Raw genomic sequence first — 9,317 nt, forward strand, 5'->3', positions numbered from 1 at the left:
TGCCTTATTTTTGGGGGAGGAAGGGGTAGATGTTATTTTTTTTTCCCCCTACTGGTTTAGAAGTTACATAATCTGTTTCTGCTTTTTTAGTGGTTACTATTGAAATTTTACCAGGAATATTTTACTTTTCATATTACTAAAGGTAATAGTTAACCTTTCTCCAAAAATTCGTGGCTCTATTTGCATTTTTAACCTCAATCATCTCCCGCTCAACCTATAAGGCTTTATTGATGGCATTTTAGATCTGTCCTTTTTCTAACTCCACATTTAGATTTTGTTTTTTAAAGGTTTATTCAGATTTTTCTAAGTGTTTACTGGTTTCTTGGCTCACCATTCTTGCTTTCATCCTAGTTCTTGTGTGATAGGCTGAAGAATGGCTCCCAAAGCCATCTACACCCTAATCCCCAGACCTGGGAATGTGTCAGGTTACATGGAAAAGGGAGAATTAAGGTTACAGATGGAATGACTTTGCTAATAAGATGACTTTTAAACAAGGGTGTTGTTCTGGGTCATCCGGATGGGCCCAGTGGAATCATGGGGCCCTTCAAAGCGGAGGGGGACAGGAGAGGAGTCAGAGTGATGTGCAGGGAGGAGGACCTATCCCAGATGCTAACTCTGAAGGAGGAGGAAGGCCCAGTGATGACAGAGGAAGCCACCAAATGGTAGAAAAGTCAAGAAGCACTTCTCCCCAGAGCCTCTGGCAGCCCAGTTGACACCCCATTCCAGCTCGTGAGCCTGTGTCAGAGTCTCATCTGCCGAAAAGGAAGATGATAATTTTGTCTTGTTCTGAGCCACTAAGTTTGTGACAATGTGTTATAGCAGCTAATAAAAAAGAAATATACTTTCATTCTAGGATAATTTTCTTCTTTTTATAAAACCCTTTAGACATTCTTTTAAGGAGGGCTTGTTGATAATAAAGCTATTTATTATTATTTATCTGGAAACATCTTTATTATGTCCCTTCTCTTAACAGATTAGTTTTAGTAGGTACACAATTCTGTAACAACGGTTAATTCTCTCAGCACTTAGAAGGTGGCTTCCATTTCTATTGTGATGTCAGCCATCAAGCACTTCTAAAATAATCTCTTCAACTTCATTTACAGATTCATTGCAGTCCATCTGAGACAAGCGTATCTTTCTGGGGATGAACTATGGATCTATGGATTCATTTATTTATCAGTTCTGGAATATTCTAAAATGTTAACTCTTTGAACTTTGTTTTCTCTTTGCTCTCTGCTTCCACCTTAGGAGGCTGTGACTAGATTAAGCTAGACCTTCTCACTCTGTCCTCACAGTGTCTGAACACGTAAGTCCCACACTGACTTGCCCTGTTTCTTTGTTCTGCATGCTGAGTAATGTTTTTGAACTCTTCCAGGGCAATAATTCCTTTTTTAACAATGCATTTCTTATGCTGTTGAAACCCATCCATTGAGTTTTTTATTTCAAAAACAGTATTTATTATTTCCAAAAGCTCAATTTAAATAATTCCTCAAAACTGTCAGATGATTTGTTATACTTTTCTCTCACTTATTTTTTTTTTCACTTTAAGTTTTCAAACATAGTAATTTAAAATTTAGAATCTTAGGTCTTTGGAGCCTCAATCTGTTATTTTTGTTTCAAACTCAAAAGTTCCCATATCACTGAGCCCTTATCACAATAGGAGTTTAGGGACCTGGATTCCACATAATTGAGACTTTGTCACATCTGGAGTTGAAGGTCTGAATCTTGAGGCCAAGTTTTTATGTGGGACATTGAAGGCCACCCAGCAATAACCTTAAAACTGCCAAAACCAGTTTGGCTCAGTGGATAGAGGGTCAGCCTGCGGACTCAAGGGTCCCAGGTTCGATTTCGGTCAAGGGCATGTACCTTGGTTGTGAGCACACCACTGGGAGTGTGCAAAAGGCAGCTGGTAGATTATTCTCTCATCGATGTTTCTAACTCTCTATCCCTCTCTCTTCCTCTCTGTAAAAAAATCAATAATAAAATATATATATATATAGATATATATATATATATATATATATATATATAATTGATTTTGTACAGAGAGGAAGGGAGAGAGATAGAGAGTTAGAAACATCGATGAGAGAGAGTCATTGATCAGCTACCTCTTGCACACCCCCTACTGGGGATATGCCCACAGCCAAGGTACATGCCCTTGACCGGAATCAAACCCGGGTCCCTCAGTCCCCACGCCGATGCTCTATCCATTGAGCCAAATCGGCAATAAAAATATTTTTTAAAAATAACCTTAAAACTCTCAGAAAAAAAAAAAAAGAAAAGGAAAGGAAAAGGAAAAGGAAAAAGAAATAAAGACTAGCCTTAGCCAGTTTTGTTCAGTGGATAGAGCATCGGCCTGTAGACTAAAGAGTTCCAGGTTCAATTCAGTCAAGGCTACATTCCTGGGTTTTGAGTTCAACCCCCAGTGTGGGGACTGCAGAAGGCAGCCAATCAATGATTCTCTCTCATCACTGATGTTTCTATTTCTCTCTTCCTCTCCCTTCCTCTCTGAAATTAAAAACAACACCACACACACACACGCACACACACACACACACACACACACACACACACAAAGAAATGAAGACTACATTGAATTATTTATAACATTAACCTTCAAACAAAACATAACAACTTAGCCCTTTGTTCAGACTGGTAAAAAATAAGCATAATTAGCCTGGTCAGTGTGCTCAGAGGTTGAGCATCAACTAATGAACCAGGAGGTCATCGTTTTATTCCTGGTCAGGGCACATACCTGAATTGTGGGTTCGATCCCCTATTGGCGGCATGCAGGAGGCAGTCCATCAATGATTCTCTCTCATTGTTGATTTTTCTATCTCTCTCTCCCTCTCCATTCCTCTCTAAAATCAATAAAGATATTTTTAAATTAGCATAATTAAATGAACATTTTAATAAAAGCAGTTTTTATAGAACAAAGGACCTTGACTGAGAGGGATCTGTGGACAGACCTCAGCTGGCCCAGGAACTCACTTAAATTCTATGTAATAGGTTAGGTTCATTTTGGGGATAAGGAGCCATATCTCAAAAGGATGTGTAGACTCATAAACGGTTAAGAATGAAAAAATGAAAACAAACTCTAAGCTCTTACTTTGTATGTTTCTTCACTACCCCTTTGATATTCTGGCTCCTGGTCTATCTTTATGTAGCTTCTATGAGAGCCTTTGGCCTATTTTCCCACATGTGAATTTGAACTCATACAATTTGAAAAGAAAAATATTAAAATTCTGTTAGGTAAGTGAGCAAAGGGAAATTTGCAAAAAGTTTAAATCAGATGGGAAACAAATATAGGAAATGCTTGACTTCTGTAGTTAACAAGGAAATCACAGTTAGAATAGGCATTTACACCTAATAAATTAGCAAAAATTAGGAAAAGCACATTTCCCAACATTGGTGAGGCTGCAGTGAAAGTTGATGCCAGCGACAGGCTACAGTTCCAGCTTTTCAGAAGGTGACTGTGTGACGTGTACCCAAACCCATAAAAATATGATGAATTGTTGACCCATTCTTCCCACTTTAGGGAACCTTTTAACAGAAAATAATACAACGTATAAAAGCCACACCATTGTTTCAGCAAAGATGAAAACAACAAACTACCGAGAGAAACCTCATCATTCAAGAAAAGGAATATTAATTAATAATGTTGTATTAGAAAACTATGCAGCTATTTAAAATGTTTAATTTTGGAGACTGGGTAGCCAACTTGAGAAGTGCTTATTAGTGCCATGTCATCCATGGGCCTCAGAAGGAAAGGGAAGCTGGTGAGGTGCACAGTTCTCAAAGGAGGTGAAATGAGGATGCAAACTTTTCTCCACTTAAAAAACTTTGAGCAGATGCTTGTGCCTCATCATTGACAACCACATTGTATGAGTAACAAACCAAGAATCCTGTGGCTACACGCATAGACTTTACAGTTCTGAGCAAACAAATCCCACCAAAAATGCTACCCTGACACATACTGAATGAGCAACATAATGATCAGAGAGCAGAATGCCCAAATGTTCACCTTCTTGGTTCTGAGGAGGGCTCATCTGGAAGAGCTAAGGATTTTCTTTTCATGGGATCTTCAGTCATCATCAGGCCAATAGTGTCACCTGATGTCACGAGTTCTTGACTCATGATAGTCACTAATCTACTCACTCTTCCCAAACATGCCCGCTATCTTCATGCCTTTGCACATTTCTCTTTACTCAGAAGACCTTGCTTCTGGCCAGAAACTCACTCACCCTGAGTGAACTCTGAGGCCACCTCCTCTGAGATACACCCACACACTCCCCATCAATGTTAGAGTTTCCGCAGGGCTTCCATGCTCTTCCCCTTCTTTCTACATGCCTGAATGTGCTAGGACACATTTAAGACTTCATCTGTTTCCTCTCTGCTACCTCAAGTTTTGTTTTTGTTTTTGAAATCAGAACCTTGTTTAATCCATAGAAAAATGGATCAAATAGAACTGTACACCTCAGAGACTCCCCTCTCCTTCTGAGATCTCCAGTTGGATAAGCCTGTTTTTTTAAAATTTGGGCCACACTACTGACTCTCTTTGTGACCTTGGACAAGTTATTGAGCTTCCTTGAACTTCTGTTTCTTTATTAATTCAAGAAAAGTCAAAGGAAACCTGTTTCAGAAAGCTATTAGCATATGCTAAATGCCCAATAAATGTTAGCTATGCAGGCAGGCTATGGGGCAGGGGAGTGGACCAGGACCAGGTTCTTTGCTCCCAGCTCTGCCACAACAAGTGGATCAGGGGAGGCATACAAAGCACAGAACACCCCATCTCCCTGACAACAAGTGTCCAACTTTGAATCTGAAATTAGCAGTTGTTTTTCCTGTCCCCTTGGAGCCCTCAGACATTGGGGGAACCCCTTCACACACTTCCTCCTGTGCCCACGTTGAGGAGATCCAGGAATAGACCTCTGCAGGGGTCCCCTAATCACTGCCCAACCTCTCACTCCCTCCCTCTTCTGGAACAGCAGACGGTGAGTGAGTCACTGTTATCATCATTCTGACACCCACTGGTCTGGGAACCTGTGACCTCATAACATGAAGAAACTTTCCATCTGAGAAGCATCTCCTCCGGATTACCAAAGATTAGTCTCCTCTCCTACGGCCATTGCTCTGAGCTTTACTCACCTCTAACTTCTCGAAGTGACCCTTTAACCCTGACATTAACTGTATCATGGGGACCTTATCTGTGTTACTGAGAAGAATCAGGACATCTGTCAGGGACTGCCTTGACTTCCTTCCTAAGAACTGCAGTGGGTCAATAACATCATGAAATGATAAAAATAAATAAATAAATAAATAAATAAATAAATAAATCACAGTCTAAAATCAGATTGGATGAGATGTGAACCTCGCTTCTGTCTGTTGTTAACTGAGAAGGCTTGAGCACATCTCCTAACCCCTGGCAACTTACCTGGGTGACTTTCCAGTGAAAATCAGATACATGTTATTTCCCCAAGGGGCTGAGTCTTGAGCTGAGCCCTGAAGAATGTTTTCTCACTAGAAGCAGCACGTGCCATCACTAAGCTGGGTGAGAGCACAGCAGGAGACTGGCAGTGGCTGTGACATGTTGTGGGTACAGGGAGCCATGGGGTCCAGAATATGAGGAATCTTGTCTGCCAAAAGCACATGGGAGCCATGGAAGAAGAAAAGGCAGAGGATCACCCTGATAGCAGTGCACCAAGGTTTTGAATAAGGCAAATGTGGTAAGGAGGCCAGTTGGGGGTTGCCTAGGTAACCCACAGATGAGAAGAAAAGGTCTGAACTATGGAGATGATCATCAGGATGGACAGAAGCCCTAGAAGTATTTAGAAGGTAAATTCAATAGGACTTAGTGAGGATTGAAGGCAGAGATCAAGGGTATTCTTGTTTATGGCTTAGATAAATGAGGGATGGCAGCATTTATTCAGAAAGAAGACACAGGAGAAGGACGAGGTTGTTCTGAGGGCAGTGGAGGAAGACAGTTCATTCAATTCAAGTCACGTGTTATTTGAGGTGTGGATGGGACACCCAGTCCAGGTGGTTGTCGAACCTACACACCTAGAATCTAGAAAAGAACATGGTGCAGAAGATGAAAGCTCTGTACGTGACTGTCGGTTGAGGCCTGAGGGAGAGAGAGCACAGGTGACATTTTGATTTGTGCTATTTTGTAATCCTATATGGCTATATGCAAATTGACCAAACTGCAGAATGACCAGTCACTATGACACGCACTGAACAGGAGGCAGATGTGCAACACAGGAGCTGCCTCTGGTGGTGAGTGCTCTCCCACAAGGGGAGCACCACTCAGCCAGAAGCCCTGAGACAGGCTCAAAGCTGGTGAGTGCAGTGATGGTGGCAGACAGGCCTAAGCTGACAGTTGGACATCTCCCAAGGGCTTCCAGACTGTGAAAGGGCACAGGCCAGGCTAAGAGACATCCGACACAAGGGCATGAATTTCATGCACTGGATCTCTAGTGTCATTTATAAAAACCATCAGTTCTCCTCGCTGGACTATGAACTGTCACATTTTAATCATTGAGTTTATTTTCTACAAAAGTAAAATGAATAAAGGTAAAGCTCAGAAAGTTGGAGTAAATCAATCAGTAATGAATTAGTTTAGTCATTTTAAAAAGAAAGGGCTTCACTGCAGCCAAAAAACTGTATCTTCCTCATGATCTCTGGGAGTAGCCCAAGTGAGGAGAGAATGAGGGAATGGGACTGCAGGATGCAAGATGCAGGAGGTTGGGCTGGGGCCATGGGTCCCACCCTAGTGGTATCTCTGATGCTCAGGCCATCACGGCACCTGGCAGCATCACAGGAGCCCAAGCAGCAGTTCTCAGGGTCACCCGGGGTGAGGACCCCTCCAAAGTCCCCAGTTCTTATTACCAGACAGTTACAGCTCTGTCCCCAGTATTGTTACTGGTCTCCCACTAACCTTAGCTTGAGTTCTACTAAGAAAGTAAATTTTTTATGCTTACCAACCTCTGGTAAAATAAAACTTCCTTTTCTTTGCCCTAAAAAGGTTTCATCTAAGCATCAAGGAGAGTCATGTCTGAACTGCTAGCCACTTCCCTTTACTCAACTTCGAGAACCACTGCTTCCTGCACTGCATGCAAGCTGCCCACCCGAGGCAGCAGTGTCTCCTCTGCTTTCCAGTGCTGGACAGTGGTGGCCGAGGTGACAAACGTCTGTCACTGCCCTTAAGGTCAAACAGGGTCATGCATGGGCAGCTTCCCTGGGGGCCATGCTGGGCAAGAGCTGCTGTAAAAACCCTGGCCATTATTTTGCAAAATCACCTGTCCCACAGTAGTGATTCGCAACCTTGTTGATGCTATTTTCCGTCTGCTTTAAGCAGTATTGTCTGTTCCAGCAAATGTTCATCCAACGAAGTTGATCTAGGTTTACCATGGACAAAAGTCCCACTGTACCCCCTCTGTGACAAATAAATCCTCACTTCCTCCTCACACCCATTGTTTTCTATCTGACGGCCCTATTTATTTTCCTTCCCAGTCTGTGTCACTATCAGAAATTACCTTGTGCATATTTTTACTTGGGTGTGTATGCTCTGTCTCCCCCACCAGATATCAATTTCTTTACTTTTATTTACAAATGTACCCAAAGTCCAAAACAATATCATACACACAGCAGTGCACAACGGTTATTTCATAAATGAATGAATCTATCTTTCCATTCCCTTTTCCAAATATCTCCCCAATTCTTTGGTTCTTGCCCTGGCTGACTCCTGGCTCTCCTCTGGGGACATGTTTTCCCTACAGCTTCCTCAGAGACAAAGACTTTCTGCCCAGACATTTCAAGACAGGAAGCTGGGATCAACAGTAGGTCACCTGTCCACTGGCATCAGAATGTGATCTCCATAAAAATGAACAGCCCATTTAAACAGAGTTCCAGCCATTTGAAATTTACACCTTTCTTTGAAGCTTTCACCTCCTGGCCTCCTGTCATTCCCTCCATGAATTAATATTTGGTACCCGGAACCACAGCTTTCTTTTTGTTCAAATCCCTGAAGGATCTCTAAGTCACTTGTCTCTCTCACTTCCAATGACTTATACTCCTATCCTCTTTTTTCTGTCCATTCCCACAGCCACTCCTGTGCTTGGTCATCACTCGGAACTTCTTTTGCTCTGAAAAGTTCCAAATCCTAAACCTGGTCCATGTGGCTCAGTTGGTTGGAGCATCCCATACACCAAAAAATGATGGGTTTGATTCCAGGTTGGGGCACATACCCAGGTTGCGGGTTCTAACCCTGGTCAGGAAGTTGGGGCACATGCAGGAGACAACTGACCCATGTTTCTCTCTCACATGGATGTATCTCTCTCTCAAAAAAAATTCAATCCTACCTAATAAAAGAGTAATATGCAAATTAACCTCTACTCCACTACACTCACCACAAGCTACACCCACTGGCCACGCCCACTAGCCAATCACAGTGAGTATGCAAATAAACCCAACCAAGATGGCTACTGACCACAGAGAGCAGGAGGGAGGCTTGGATTTCCCAGGCAACAGGAACATCCTCTGGACCCAGACTACTCCTAGCCTATGGCCCATAGGCCCTGAGCGGCAAGGGTCCCAGAATGCCCCCCGGACACGTGGAGCCTATGAATGCAGGTGCCAAGTGGCTGGGGGCGGGGACATTCCCTCTCCACCTGCAGTCACTTGGAAATGCTCCAGCATCAATCAGTGGTTTGGGTCCACGCCCCAGGCTAGGGTCTCAGGCTGGCTGTGGTGCCCACACCCATGCAGAGATCCCCTCCTGGCCCAGCCTGAGTTCTCAGCCACTGAGTCACACCAGCCAGGCAGATATGGAGGAATCTTAAATGATTCTTTTATATATGTCTATATCTATATCTATATCTATATCTATATCTATCTATCTATCTATCTATCTATATATATATATATATATATATATATATATATATATAATTGATGTTTTACAGAGAGGAAGGGAAAGGGAAGAGAGCTAGAAATATCTATGGAGAGAAACATCAATCAGCTGCCTTCTGCACAGTCCCCACTGGGTATGTGCCCCCAACCGAGGTACATGACCTTGACTGGAATCCAACCTGGGACTTTGAGTCTGCAGGCCATTGCTCCATCCACTGATCCAAACCAGTTAGGGCTGTCCAATATGTTAAAGAAAAAAAAACCCTATCTAATAAAGAGAGAATATGCAGGGGAGGGCATTTGGGGGTGACTGGGCTGTCAGGGGAGGGCAGTTGGGGATGATCAGGCCAGCAGGAGGGTAGTTAGGCGTTGATCAGGCTGGCAGGAGAGTGATTACGGGATGATCA

Source organism: Pipistrellus kuhlii, unplaced genomic scaffold, assembly GCF_014108245.1.
Source record: "Pipistrellus kuhlii isolate mPipKuh1 unplaced genomic scaffold, mPipKuh1.p scaffold_m20_p_13, whole genome shotgun sequence".
In the NCBI taxonomy this organism is placed as follows: Eukaryota; Metazoa; Chordata; class Mammalia; order Chiroptera; family Vespertilionidae; genus Pipistrellus; species Pipistrellus kuhlii.